This window comes from Lingula anatina, chromosome 5 (assembly GCF_051362555.1).
Source record: "Lingula anatina isolate TDL-2025a chromosome 5, LinAna3.0, whole genome shotgun sequence".
NCBI classification, from domain to species: Eukaryota; Metazoa; Brachiopoda; class Lingulata; order Lingulida; family Lingulidae; genus Lingula; species Lingula anatina.
The window spans coordinates 10,057,551-10,072,078 of record NC_141771.1 but is presented as its reverse complement, the minus strand read 5'-3'; the positions used below and the strand labels follow the sequence as shown (position 1 = coordinate 10,072,078).

General features: G+C 38.7%; 1 long non-coding RNA gene across 1 annotated transcript; it reads left to right on the top strand.

Moving 5' to 3' along the window:
- The first annotated feature begins 474 nt into the window (after positions 1-474).
- Positions 475-2,154, top strand: LOC147761618 (uncharacterized). Its single transcript, XR_015334630.1, has 2 exons — positions 475-950; positions 1,515-2,154. It is a non-coding gene; the product is annotated as an uncharacterized LOC147761618 (long non-coding RNA).
- Positions 2,155-14,528: the final 12,374 nt, after the last annotated feature.

The window sequence follows — 14,528 nt, the reverse complement described above, 5'->3', positions numbered from 1 at the left end:
CAATGTGAATTTGAAAATCTGACCGTCTTCTTGAGGACCCAGAAGACGGCCTCAATACGCCCTTGTTATACGCCTTGATTTCCCACGACGAAGACACCCGGGGCCGGTTTCACAAAGCAGTAGTTAGTTAGAACAACTAACTACTGAACTACCTCGCTAACGAGCAAGCTTAGCGATTTTCGAGGGGTGTTTCACGAAGCAGTCGTTAACTCATCGCTAAGTTCAGTCGTAAAGTTCGGTCGTTAGTTCTCTCGTTACTTACCGTACTCTCGAAACCGTCTGCCGGAAGTGGAACTCTTGCGTAAAAGTGTCACGAAAGCACTAACTCTCCATTTTTTGGTGGCTGGAAATGCATAAGAACGTCTGCTTTGAGGTCGTCGTAAAGGATCTCCACCACCTTTTTGCCGCTCTTTTTGTCACAGCTAGGCGCAACCTCTCGTAAATTGCATCATATCGTATGTATATTATAATAGATTCTGCCTTTCATGAAAACGTCGTAGTCTACGTTGCCGTCTGGCGGTACGGGTAGCCGCCATATTGGATACAAAGACAAACAACAATCGGCAATCCTCGGCTCATTCCGCAAGCTCCATACTAACCTCGGATGTGATAGGCGGAGAAATATGCACCAAATCCATGCAATTTGTCCGCCGGAAATGCCTTCTCACTCAATTCGGTTATTCCGCTCGTAAAGATGGCTGTCAATAGGCCCTACCCCTGATTTTTATGATGCTTTACAGTTTGCCAAACAATGCACTAAGTTTGACTTTGATTTGAAGGATAAACAGATACAGACATTGAAAGGATTGAGGTTTAAATTAGCGCGAGGTTGAAAGTAATTCCTTCCCAACAATCAACAATCAAATATGGCTGCCTCCGTATTACGTCCGAGGTTATTGTCGAGTGCGGAGACATCCGAGTAGTTCCGAGTGGACAAACAACAGACAACGGTAACTAAGCAACCTTTTTATTTCACTCATTACGCATGCGTACGATGAAACTCTAGAGTTAGCGACTGGTCTGACCAGTCGTAATATATCCATGGTAACAACGAGACAATAACGAGCGAGAGAACTAGCGACTGCTTCGTGAAACGGCACTATAACTAGCGAGAGGCTAACTACCGATCGCTAACTAACTACTGCTTTGTGAAACCGGCCCCCGGAGTCTTCATCGCCGCCTTTAACTGCCACCTGCATCAGATATTTTCTTTTTACTGCTTTTAACACAAAGATATCTATTTCAACGCCAGTTAATGGATTCCCGTATGCAGGTCAAATCTTCAAATGCAATTATCTGAAGAGTAAACTAGCACTGTTTCATTTCTTGTTCCACACAGAGTCCTGAAAACTTTAGGTATACTACGCGACCTGCCTGTCATACAAATTGCTTCTTAAAGAGTTATTTAGAGGTAATCGAAAATGAATTAAGTTTTTTTTTTTAATGGAACTTGATCATAATTTGGCGTTTATGTCAGAATTTTAAAGATTTAAATATATATGTAAATCTTCCAGATCTAAGGACCGCAAACATGTACGGCACTGCAGTGGCAATAATATTGATGGTTCAGACGGCGCTATTTATGAGCGGTAACACCACACCACGGACAAGGAGAGACGGAGCTTGTTCATGTTATACACCTGAACCATGTCCTGCTTGGTTTGACATAATTTCACAATTTTTCAACTACATAGACTTGAACGAGGACGGTCATCTTAATGGAGATGAGTTTGCCGCTTTAGCAGACTATTTAAGTAACCGATACCCGTTCCTGGAACAGCTCAACAATCTCCTCATAGAAGCATTGTATAAATCAGGATTTGGAGCTCATTCGATTAATATCAACACATTAGTTGGTTGTTTAAAATGTGTGTTAGCAGAAATATATCTCATGCAATAAGCTACTAGTACATCTCACATTCAGACCAGGCTAATATTACAATTTTTCTATCTTCATAATTTTTATTCGTTCAGCTTGTTATATCACTGTGTTGGTTAAATTATGTGATAATACAAGACTAATGTGACTAAATTACCAGAGATATAAAAATGCTTTTATATATACTCACGTATAATCTAGAGAGCCTATTCTACTGTGCTGGTTTCGACACTTTCCCTTGCTTGCATGTTAAAAAATAATAAGTCACACCACATTATGCTTCTTTCCTTTTCTGCTGCTAGATCGTCTCCCCCCATAATCAATAAGTCAATTAATCCAATCTCTCTCTCTCTCTCTCTCTCTCTCTTAGCGCATTCAGAACCAGTTGTTCTGGGGACTAACTAGTCCGCAGCTCAAATATGGCGCGACCCACTTGAAAGCTGGTCGAGATTAAATTGCTCTGACCCTGCTGGGGCCCGCGCGTGGGAGGCGGGAATCCATTGTCATGAATGCACTGGCCCTAATGTTAGACTGGGTTTCCATACTAAGATCGATCCAACTGCATCGACCTAACTCCCTGTGGTTTCACCCTAAATTGCAATCATCTCAAGAGGCGTAAAATGTCTGTCAAGCCTACAGAATTAGCTAGGGGTAAAGTTAATTAATAGGCGTGACAGACGTTTAAGCCGGTTAGTTTGATATCAATTTAGTGAGACTCCCACACCCCAGGGACATAGATCGATCCAAATATCTGTGGGAATGGTCCCTTACACTGCGTTGCCTTTGCATGTTGAAAGGAATACGGTAAAACCAGCTATACAATATACAGACTAGGGTATAACATGTATAACCGCTTTTCGTGTTTACACAATCCTTTTTTTTTTTTTTTTTGCGTTCTATTTATCACTTCTGTCACTATATATTTCTGAATTATTATCAAACAGCAGTGATATTTGGGGTTTATGTCGGGGCCGCGACTTGAATACAAAACAGCGTGAAGGTGTAACCTAGTGGAACGGGATTTATTGTCTGCTATAGAAAACAAAAAAGTGTAACTGTTACCTCATGGGAAGGACGTTGTATTTGTGTTATGTGCTTAAAAGATGTCTCGTATGGAGAATATGTGACGCATATGGCAGATTATAAATCCTTCATATTTCCAGTCTTATCCGTTTATTAAAATTTTGAAATTAATCGATCAGCTCATGAGTCTTAAACAACCAAAATCCATAAAACCACCACCCTCAGGCTATTTTCATCACAAAAAATCGTTAAGATCCTCAATGAAGATGTCCTTGGTTATGCATCCTGACCCCCACCCCACCTATATTTTGCACCTGAGTCTTGTTCGATGCTATTAACTGCCACCTGCATCAGGTAAATTCTTTTTAAACGCTATTATATAATTGTCTCATTCAATACGTACCCGTTAATGGGTTCCCGTATATATGAGTTCCCATTCCAATATCACCGTTTCATCTCTAGTTCCCAGCAAAAGTCTAAAAACTTCATTCGGTGGCAACTGCCATGCAAATTGCTTAGTCAAGTGTTATTAACAGGTAACCGAAAATTGATTTTTTAAAGTGAAATTAGTTCTAGTTTTCTGCTTTTTAAATTACATTAAGATGTCAGAAACTGTTTTTAAATCATTCAATTACTTGTGTAAATTTTCCAGATCTAAGGACCGTTGACATGCACGGCTCTACAGTGGCAATAATATTGTTGGTTCAGACGACACTGTTTATGAGGGGTAAGACCAGACCACCGATAGGAAGAGGCGTAGCGTGTTCATGCGATTTATCTGAATTAAGTCCTTATTGGTTTGATTTAATTGCACGTTGGTTCAACAAGCTGGACAGCAACGGGGACGCCCTTTTGAACGAGAAGGAGTTTTTCGATTTAACAAATTGGTTAAACAACCAGTATCCATTGCCAGTATATTCCGGCGAACTGGATTATATTATTAGAACAGCATGGCGCGAATTGGGATATGGAGATCAATTGATTAATATCGACGATTTCTTTGAATGTTTAAAATATGTGTTGGCAATGATGTTAGAAACATAAAGGACTACAACCTGGGAAAGTTCTTGGACGTGTCTGATGTCATAGTGAGAACCTTCCATCGTACGCGTGTAGGTTACCAGGGCTTCTAGTACGTTCTGTTTACAAGTGCATACGAGTACCACAATTGTAGCAATAGGTTTAATTTTGGCTAAAATGATTTCAATATCGAATTTTGTATCGAGAGGGACGAGTTCGCTTCCGCATGCAATGATTCCACCGTGGGTGGGACTATTCTTATGATGTTAATCACGGACAAGATGCCCACGGAGTCACACTGAAACAAGATGTGGTAAAGCACGTGTCCGTTTGAACTCAGCACTACACCGTCTACTACCGTCGTTTATTGGAATACTCAGAAAATAACTTCAAAAGGGTACAAGCGCTTATCAATAATTTGCGATTTTTGATTTAATTCAATTTTTTGTAATTTATTTATTTATTATTATTATTATTATTATTATTATTATTATTATTATTATTATTATTTTGTGGTGGTGGGGGGGCACGGTCATAAATTAAAACCCAACATTCAGACCAGGTTTTGTTCTATCTTCATAAAAACAAATTGAAACTGGCGACAGAATATGGGCACAATCTACCAAACTTTTCCCCCAAACAGGTGCAGCCTCCAGATAGATAAAAATGAAATGAGCAAAGCTTTCGGCGACCACTACAAAATGCTATTTTTTAAGGAACTAGACAGAGAAAATGAACTACTGAGAACACATAAGCTATACATAACTAGGGAAGTTAAATGACCGTGGCGTTATGCTGATCACTGAAGCCTGTCCATTTAGCCAAGAAGTTATAAAGAGAAGGATTCTCATTATAACTTCTTGATTTAGCCAACCTTCAGTGAAAATCGAGAGCAACCTCGAGCTGCTACCCAAAAATATCTCGCTTCACTCGACATTTTTGCGTAGCGTCTCTCGGAAAACTAGGATTTAACATCGATGTAGTCTAGAATTTCACGACTACATCTTGGTTAAATCAGTCGAGGTCTCTTAAACGCTGAAAGCCGAAGACAGTGATCATGTGACGTTCTTGGCATCAAGAGAATAGTGACTTTACTTGCGTTATATACCTACCAGTCGACAAATTTAAAATCTCTCACACTCTTAAGAAATTAACATAAACTTTTCATGTTTAACAATTATTCTTTATAATTTTATTACACTAAGTCATATCATATGGGTATGGTTTGAAAACGTGAATCAGTTTACATTTAAGCCACGCGTGCATACAAATTATTTGTAAATCTATGACATTTTAACGAGGGTTGTGTGATTTACCTTTTGTTTTTAAGCTGTTCATTCTTCCTCTTTATTACATATATCGGTAAAAATCAAATCTATTCCCCCTTTGAACTTGTAATTACGTGTAGCACATGAATGCTCTGAAAACCAGCACATGTATATTCTTTCTAGGATTACCCCTGGTATATTCCGAAACCACCCCGTAGTAGAAGTTGTCACCATAACGTGGAATTATTACTCTTGTGGACTTGAAATAAACCTCCGTTTGATTTTGACTATATGCCGTAACCGCCTCGTCGTCAGAAATAACAATAAAACTAGAATTATTACTCCCGTGAACTTGTAATAAACATCCGTCTGACTTTGACTATATTCCGAAACTGCCTCCTTGTCAGAAATATCACCAAAGAGTAAATTTCTTTCTCCTTCGCACATGTGAAAAATTAGTTTGACTATATTCTGGTCCGACGCTCCTTGTTTATCAGAAATGTCACTAAAACGTAGAGGTTTTGCCTTGGGACCTTTTTCCGCAGCAGTCCCAGCTAGGTGTGGCTCAGCTGAGACGGGCATGGTCAGTGTCAACGGTTGATTAAATCATGGACATAATGTCATTATGTCCATTATTAAATACTTTTCAAGCCAGTTGGACGTCCACGACAAGAATTTAGCAAAATTAATCAAATTGGTCAGACATAACATATGAATTTGGCGAGAGGTGACCAGTGCACGTGGATGAGTTTATTCCATATAACATCTCTAGAGCGTGATATAGGGTCACTTTATTCGGTTTTAGGGGTGTTTTAGGGTGAAATCACTATATTTGTTCTCGGTATGTATGTCAAATAATACACTGTCACCCTCTCGCGATATATGCCATGAACACCTCGAGCGTAAACGGGTAGTGTGGTCTGATATACCGGTTTATTCTGGATCCATAGGTGCCGAGTCTGGTAGTTGGGTAGGCCTGCGTATGATATTTGTGTAAATAACCATAATTTACAACATGTAGGAATGGATCATATACCGGTATCTTTCAAATAAACTGTGGTGTAACCCCCCCCCCTTCAATTTTGACTAGCTGACTCAAAAACAGACTATCAAATGGTTCGGTCACCTGGCACGAATGCCCCCACATCTACCGGGGAGCAAAGTGCACGTAAAGAAACACTCCGGTTTTAAGGCAAGAGGAAGACCGAGAAAGAAGTGGGTAGATGGAGTACGAGAGACCTTGCAATCGAACAACATCCAATTCAACCAAGCATTCCAGCTCGCCAAAGACAGAAAACTCAAACTCTTTCTCCCCTCGACACCCTAAAGGGTATAAGAAGGATGACAAATAAAAAAAGAAAGAAGACTCATAGTTCTAAACCGTACCAAATGGCACCCATTGCTCTCTCAAATACCAACATCCTGTATCCGCCCCTGTGTTTTTAAGATATACCTCGTTATTAAAAAGTAGTTCAGGTTTTGCAAATGGGACAATGCTAACGATAAAGTTGAAATGATTGAAAGTGTTTTGCGTATTATGTTGTGTGATATTAAATAATAAGAAATATCATAAATCGTTATTTTTTTTCTTGAGTCTGGACTACTCTCCATTTCCAGAAGCAGTTATTGTATTTTAAAATTGTAATGTTTAACATTCCAAAAGAGGTTTTCCTCAATTTAAGGCTTGGAATTAATTTGTAAATTGTTTTTATTGCTCTATAAAGGTGTAAGTTGCGTTTGTTGCATTTTCATTTGTAAGTAAATCCAGTTTTCATAGCTTTAAATTGAATGATAAGTAAATAACAATTTAAGAAAATCCTTTCCTCTCGGTGCAAAGAGCTTACATACGCATGACATTAAAAAAAACAGAAAATGGAAAAAATGTTATAATATAAAGAAGAAATAACTGAAATTAGGAAAAAACCATCTTTGGTTTATTCAGAACAAGGGATATTGTTGGATTTGGGGTAAAACGCCCACCATGGGCGTTTTGCCCAGTGACAAAAGGCTTTTTGCCCCACCCATGGGGCAAAAAGGCCAAAAAAATTTTTTCCTAATTTTAACCATTGTGTCTTTTCTTTTGCAACTATTAACAAATGAATGTTCCAGACTGAACCCCATATCAGAACGTCAATATCGGTGCCACTTTGGTTCGAATATCTTTTTTACAGTGGAAACTAGAGGGATTCTTCCTTAAGGGGTGCGTTTTGCCCCGCTCTCCCCTATGTAAATCTTCCAGATCTAAGGACCGCAAACATGTACGGCACTGCAGTGGCAATAATATTGATGGTTCAGACGGCGATATTTATGAGGGGTAACACCACACCACCATTAAGAATAGAGAAAGCTTGTTCACGTTATTTACTTGAATCATGTCCTGCTTGGATTGACATAATTTCACAATTTTTCAACATCAAAGAGGGCGGCCATCTTAATGGAGATGGGTTTGCCGCTTTAGCAGACTGGTTAAGTAACCGGTACCCGTTGCTGGAACAGCTCAACAATCCTCATAGAAGCATTGTTTAAATCAGGAGCTCATTCGATTAATATCAACACATTCGTTGATTTTATAAAATGTGTGTTAGCAGAAATATGTCTCATGAAATGGATTCCCGTATGCACGAGTTTTTCAAACACAATTATCTGAAGAATTAAAGGGATAACAACTGTTCATTTTGGCAAAAAAGGATTTTCCTGGGATAAAGGACAATTTTCCCATACTTACCAATGGTTGATGAATCCATTCCCACATTCAAAGTTAGTCCCTGTTTTTTTTTTTTTTTTTTTTTTTTTTTTTTTTTTTTTTTTCTAAAAAGTTTGGTTTTTTGTAATAATCTCTTAAGAAATTATTAGAGAGTGTAGCCATCTATGGAGGTCACGTGATGTGAAGGCAAGCACAAAATCAAGAATAATTGCGTTAACCGCCGTTTTGGTGGTAAAATAGAATTTATTATATTTCTATGAGTAGTTTACAATGCATTTATTGTGAAAAATGGATATCTTACGAACAATTGTTCTCCCTTTAAACATCACTGTTTCATTTCAAGTTCCCAACAAAAGCCTGAAACCTTCATACTGCAGCAGCTGCCTGTCATATAAAGTGCTTCCTCAAGACTTATATACAGGTAATGAAAAATGAAAATGCATTTAGTTTTTCAAAGTAAAATTAATCCTCGTTTTATTGCGTGTATCTCAGAATATTTTAAACATTCAAATACATATGTTAATTTTCCAGATCCAATTACCGTAAACATGAACGGCACTACAGTGGCAATAATAATGTTGGTTCATGCGTCACTATTTATGAGCGGTAAGACCACACCGTCGATAGATGACAGACGGATAGATGCAGCTTGTACGTGTTATTCAACTGCATTATGTCCTGGTTGGTTTGACCATAGAAGTAGAGAAACAAATTGGTTCAACGTCATAGACATAAACAAGGACGGCCATTTGAACGAAGATGAGTTTGCTGCTTTCGAAGGCTGGTTACGGAACCGTTACCTTTGGCCAAAACAGGTCGACGGACTGGATTCTCTTTTAATACAAATATGGTATCTATGGGGATATGGATCTGATTCGATTGACATCAACACATTCTTTCAATGTTTCAAATGTTTGTTAGCAGAAATATATTACATGGGTGTACGAGTGTCACCGTAGACAGCAGCTTTATTTTGCTTTTAATTGATTCATTATCGATGTTTATATTTACGGGGACGAGTTCGTTTACGCATGCAACATTATCATAATCGACTGTGGTGGGACTATTTCTGGTGCATCAGCTGGGGACAAAATAATCACGGAGTGACGGTGAAAATAATGTGGTAATTAAAGCACGTGTTAGTATGATTTCAGCAGCAACTCTTCATTGGAATATGCAGAAAATAATTACAAAGAGATTTAAACGCTACCTACTGGTACTTAATTCTCAATACTTGATTTTTTCTTTTAGCAGGGAACGAGGTAAAATATTTATCCCATATTTAGGCAAAAGGGTAAAATAATCATGCTTTATCTTCATATTTTCTCCTCGTCACATTATTATATCACTATTGTCCTTAAATTATATTGCCACACGTATAACTATGACTAAATTACACGACATATAAAACGTTGTTATTATCCATCACATTCATTCCAAAGACCCAGTCTATTGTGTTGGCGAGGCCACTTCTCTCATGCTTATGCCAGTTATAATAAGTCATACCCCATCATGCATCTTTCATTTTCTGCTGCTCGATTTTCGTCCCCATAATCAATCAATTTTTCTCTAGGGAACCTCAGTAGATCTTATCTGAATATCCGTTCATCAGGTCAATGTCACCTGGTAGAACGGATAGCAAGAGATGGACGGATAATTTAAAGATCAAACGAGGCTTACCTGTAGGGTGAAGTTTGATTGAAATTTTATTACCCGAAGGAGAACAATTGTCTACTGCAGCAATGTTTTACTATAAAAAGTACTACAAATACCACAGTTACTCCATCTCACAGTTTTTAAGATGTTTTCCTTTGGAGCTCCTTTACATTTTGCCTTACTAGCAGCAGCTGCACGTGTACTGTGAGCTGAAAGTTTACTGGTGTCGTAATTCCCATGTAAGTTGTTTCAAGCTTAAATGTTCCAGTGCATGCCAAGTCTCTAGCAAACTAAGAACTACTCCTACATCCCAAACACATGGGGCAAGTTAGGCCACCTCTCAAATACCCTTTTCATGAATCTAATAACAAAAGGATGACAGCCAGCGGGCTGCCCATCAATTAACACCGAAGTAGAAAGTGCTGATCTTGCTGTATTCGTCGCACTATAACCAAGTCCATTATGGAACAATTCTGCTAAAAAATCTAAAATGTGTCCCAGTGTGGGCAATCTACCATCTTTGTCCTTTTCATTTGAAAATTCTAACCAAGCACTTTTGTAGGTAGCAACTGTTCAAAGTAACTGAAAAAACGTGGTGTCAACGTGGACTTGGTTGCTGGGTAACAACTGTTCTGTCATTTACTACCATCCTTCCATGAGACTACCGGTATTTGTACCGCTTTTGGTGGAATGCATGTGTTCTGCGGACTCTGACGGACAACCGACAAAACACGAACCACTTCTTCCTTTTCCTAGTCCAAATACGCAGGTCTCATTAAGGCAGCTGTCGGCATGACTGAGACTAACTCTGAAACTGGTCGTGGAAAAGCCCACTGCGTCCACCCCACGCCCAAGGCTGGGCACCGAAAACGGGAGCTGTTCCATAAGTAGAAGTTGAACAAGACAATCTTTTGGTTTAGACTTGCATAGCTTCCGCTGCTTCAAAGCCAATACTTCAGCAAATCTTTTTTTCACCTTCGGAGTTGCTTGCAAATTGGTTGGCCTGATAATGACGAGCAGTGCCCCATCCATCTTCATTAGTATCTGCAATTTTAATTAGCTTTCCAGAAAGAGAAAAAACCAAGTAACGTGAGATTACAAACATTCTGACTAACACTGCACTGTCTCTAAAATAGTTTCAAAGACTCACCCTCCGACTTCGTGTAAATGACACTGGTGACAAAAACCTGGCTGTTCACTGTGATGCGTTAACTGGTCGAATGATCTACCATGTGAATTACCTACAATTCCTACAAAAAGCACATCTAACACAATCTCCCCCTCCCTCCCCCCCTCCCCCATGGGATGCATTCGATAGTTTTAAGCCACCGAAATCCATGAAACTATTACACTCGCGCTATCTACATAATAAAACAGTCGGGATGGGCTACGCTAAAGATGTTTATGGTCATACGTCTTCATCCCCCACCTGTTTTTCGTACCCCGAGTTGTTATTCGACGCCATAAACTGCAACCTGCGTCAGATATTCTACTTTTGTGTGCATTTAAAAAAAATACCTGATTTAAAACCAGTTAATGGATGCCCGCACGGATAAGTTCTTAAACACACCTGAAGATTTATATAACAGTTTCATCTCTTGTTCCCCACTCAGGCCTGATTACTGCATACTGGTACTACTGCAACTGTCATAGAAATTGCATCATTAACAGTTGTTTATAGGTAACCAAAAATGAGTGATGTCTTTTTTAAAGTAGAATTGATCTTCGTTTTCTTCGTTAATGTCAGAAAATACATTCGAGATTTTTTAGAATATTTTAAAAAACACACGTCAAATTCTATTAGATCTAAGGGCGGTAAACATGTTCGGCACTGCAGTGGCAATAATATTGTTGGTTCAGACGGCGCTAGTTATGAAAGATAAGACCTCACCACCGATAAGGAGACGGAAATTGTACGTTTGATTAACCTAATTTTAGTCTTTCTGAAGGTCGGATTGATATGACTGTATGCTGAATCAATACGACAGACAGCAACGAGGATGGTTATTTGAACAGAGACGAGATTGACGCTTTGGCAGATTGGTTAAGAAACCGGGAGAATTTGTTTATGCATCCCGGCGAGGCGGTTCTTCTTATGAGGGCAGCATTGGATCAGTTGGGATCTGACAGTCCTTTGATTAAAATCGACAGATTCGTTGAATGTTATAAATGTGTGTTGGCAGAAATATAGGGCGTAATCCCATAGATATTAGATCGATCTATCCCCGTGGGGAGTCTCACTAGATTACTGTCAGATAATCCGGCTTGAATGTCCGTCCCGCCTACTACAAGCTGTAAGGGGGTAATTAACTTTCGTGCCCGCTCGGCTGACAGCTATTTAGCGTGAACCCCCAGGGAGTTAGGTAGATCTAGTTAGGATCGATCTAATCTCTGGGAATGGGGTCATATACTTAATGAAATCAAAGACTAACCTGGAAAAGTTCTTGGACGTGCCTGATGTCATAGTGAGAACTTTTCATCGTATAGGTTTCTCTGACTTCTAGTACGATCTGATCATATCTGCATACGAGTGCCACAATTGTAGCAATAGGCTAAATGGTGGTTAAATTGATTCCAATATTGATGGTTATATTCAGGAGGCCGTTTTAGCTCACCCATGCAACGAAATCATATTTGACCTTGGGTGGGACTATTTTAAACATGATTGTTGCTGACAATATGTTAGGCAAATAATAATTAAAATTTAGACTTTTTGCAGAAGAATGTTTTCTTTTTTTTTTCTTTTTTTTTTTTTTTTTGGGGGGGGGGGGGGTAAATGGCCAATTTACATGTATCCTAGCTCTTACGCCAACAGTCTCTGCTCTGTCGAAGTGTCCGATCTTGTTGTCGTTCATCTTCTTGAACCATTAGCGAATTATAAAAGACAAAGAGGCAGAAGTGTTGAAATCACATTATACCTAAACTTTTCTCTGTTTGTTGTTGGTTTGTGTTACCTGAATTAACAATTTATTAACAGCAATTTCATCAACCCAAAACTCCCATTTCCTTTTTATCTCGATTTTCTCTTATGCGCCCAGTAATTTTTAATGGTTTTAACATTTTAGATACATTTGCATATTGAGAGAAGTGAAGACTACTGTTACGTTTAAATAACCTCTGGAATATCAAGTATTCAGCAGTATACTGGGGATAATATAATATAATGTAATATTATTTAGATTACTGTGTCGCATAATCTGAATCTCCTGTATGCAGGGTGCCATTAATTGATATAGAATCAGTAACATTTTAAAACATGAACGTAAGTAAATATCTGATGCAGGAAGAGTTTTAGACGCGTTGAACAAGACTCGTGATGTGAAATGGAGGGGGATCAAGATGTATAAAAGGCACGGTAGGCTTTTGGAGAACATGGCAGGCCATGTCATAAAATGACAAATACGGCTTCTCAGGCCACGAAGATGTGGCTGCACAGGACAGTGAACATGGCAGGCCAGGTCATAAAATGACAAATACGGCATCTCAGGCCACGAAGATGTGGCTGCACAGGACAGTGAACATGGCAGGCCAGGTCATAAAATGACAAATACGGCATCTCAGGCCACGAAGATGTGGCTGCACAGGACAGTGAACATGGCAGGCCAGGTCATAAAATGACAAATACGGCATCTCAGGCCACGAAGATGTGGCTGCACAGGACAGTGAGTTTAACTCAAGAAATACCCCTCTCCGAAACAACCCCGAGCATATGTCCTCCGTTTCCTTCATTGCCTTATTAAAATACAGTATCTTCTGTATGGTTCTATTTCTGATGTATTATTCAAATATCTAACGAAATTTAATATTTCTAAAACATTTTATTGTAGAATTTCAGAAGTATCACCAGTTTGCACAATTGCTAATATATGACGTATATGAGTACTGAAATATATGTGTGCAGGTTCCAAAAAAGTATACCTGCAAACAATAAAAATTATTAATATTAATAAAAATTAGGCAATCTGCAGGATAACTGGCTACAGATTATTGCCAAGATGCGTTTAGATAATAACACCCCACTCTAGTTCAGACCATATAAAGAAATGTATGCAGAAGTGCATTGTTATGAAAAGGCTAATGACTACCACTCTCATCAGATATTCCCTCTTAATGGTTTTACAAAAACACATTATTTATTACCAGTTAATGGTTCCCCGTATGTATGAGTTCTTCAAACATAAATATCACTGTTTCATCTCTTGTGCCCAATAGAGGTAGGAAAACTTAATTCTGAGCGGTAACAACACACCACCGACAAGAAGAGACGAAGTTTGTACATGTGATTTACCCGATTTCATTATTCGTCTGTTTGATACACTTCCGAGTTTGTTAGTCAACGAAGACAGCAACAAGGACGGCATTTTGAACGGAGACAAGTTTGATGCTTTCGCAGATTGGCTAAGCACCGGCACCCTTTGCCAGTACAGCCACACAAACTGGCTACTCTTACGAGAGCAGCATGGGGTCAGTTGGGATATAACAGTCATCTGATTGATAAAAGCACATTCTTTGAATGTGTAAAATGTGTGTTAGCATACATATATGCTCATGAAATAAGCGACTATAACCTAGCTATAGCTGGAATAGTTATGGGACGGGGCTGATATCAAAATTAAAACTTTCCATTGTATAGGTAATGTCACAACTGGTACTGTACGTTCTGTTCATATGCATGCGGCCTCCAAAAATGGTTCAATTGGAGAATTTAGAAAAAAAATCATGAGAATTTGGAAAAAACAAATTCTGCCTCTGGTGAAAAAATGCCCTGTTTGATAGTATTATTATTATTATTATTATTATTATTATTATTATTATTATTATTAAAAGCAATCGAAGAGAGAATCTGTTTGTGTAGGTGGAGCTTAACATCAAAAGTAGAATTCGGGAATATATCTTTGACCTCATTTTTCATTTTTGTAAATGGCCTGTTATCTAGAGTTGGGACAGGCCCTATTGATTTACACCGGACGCAATACTA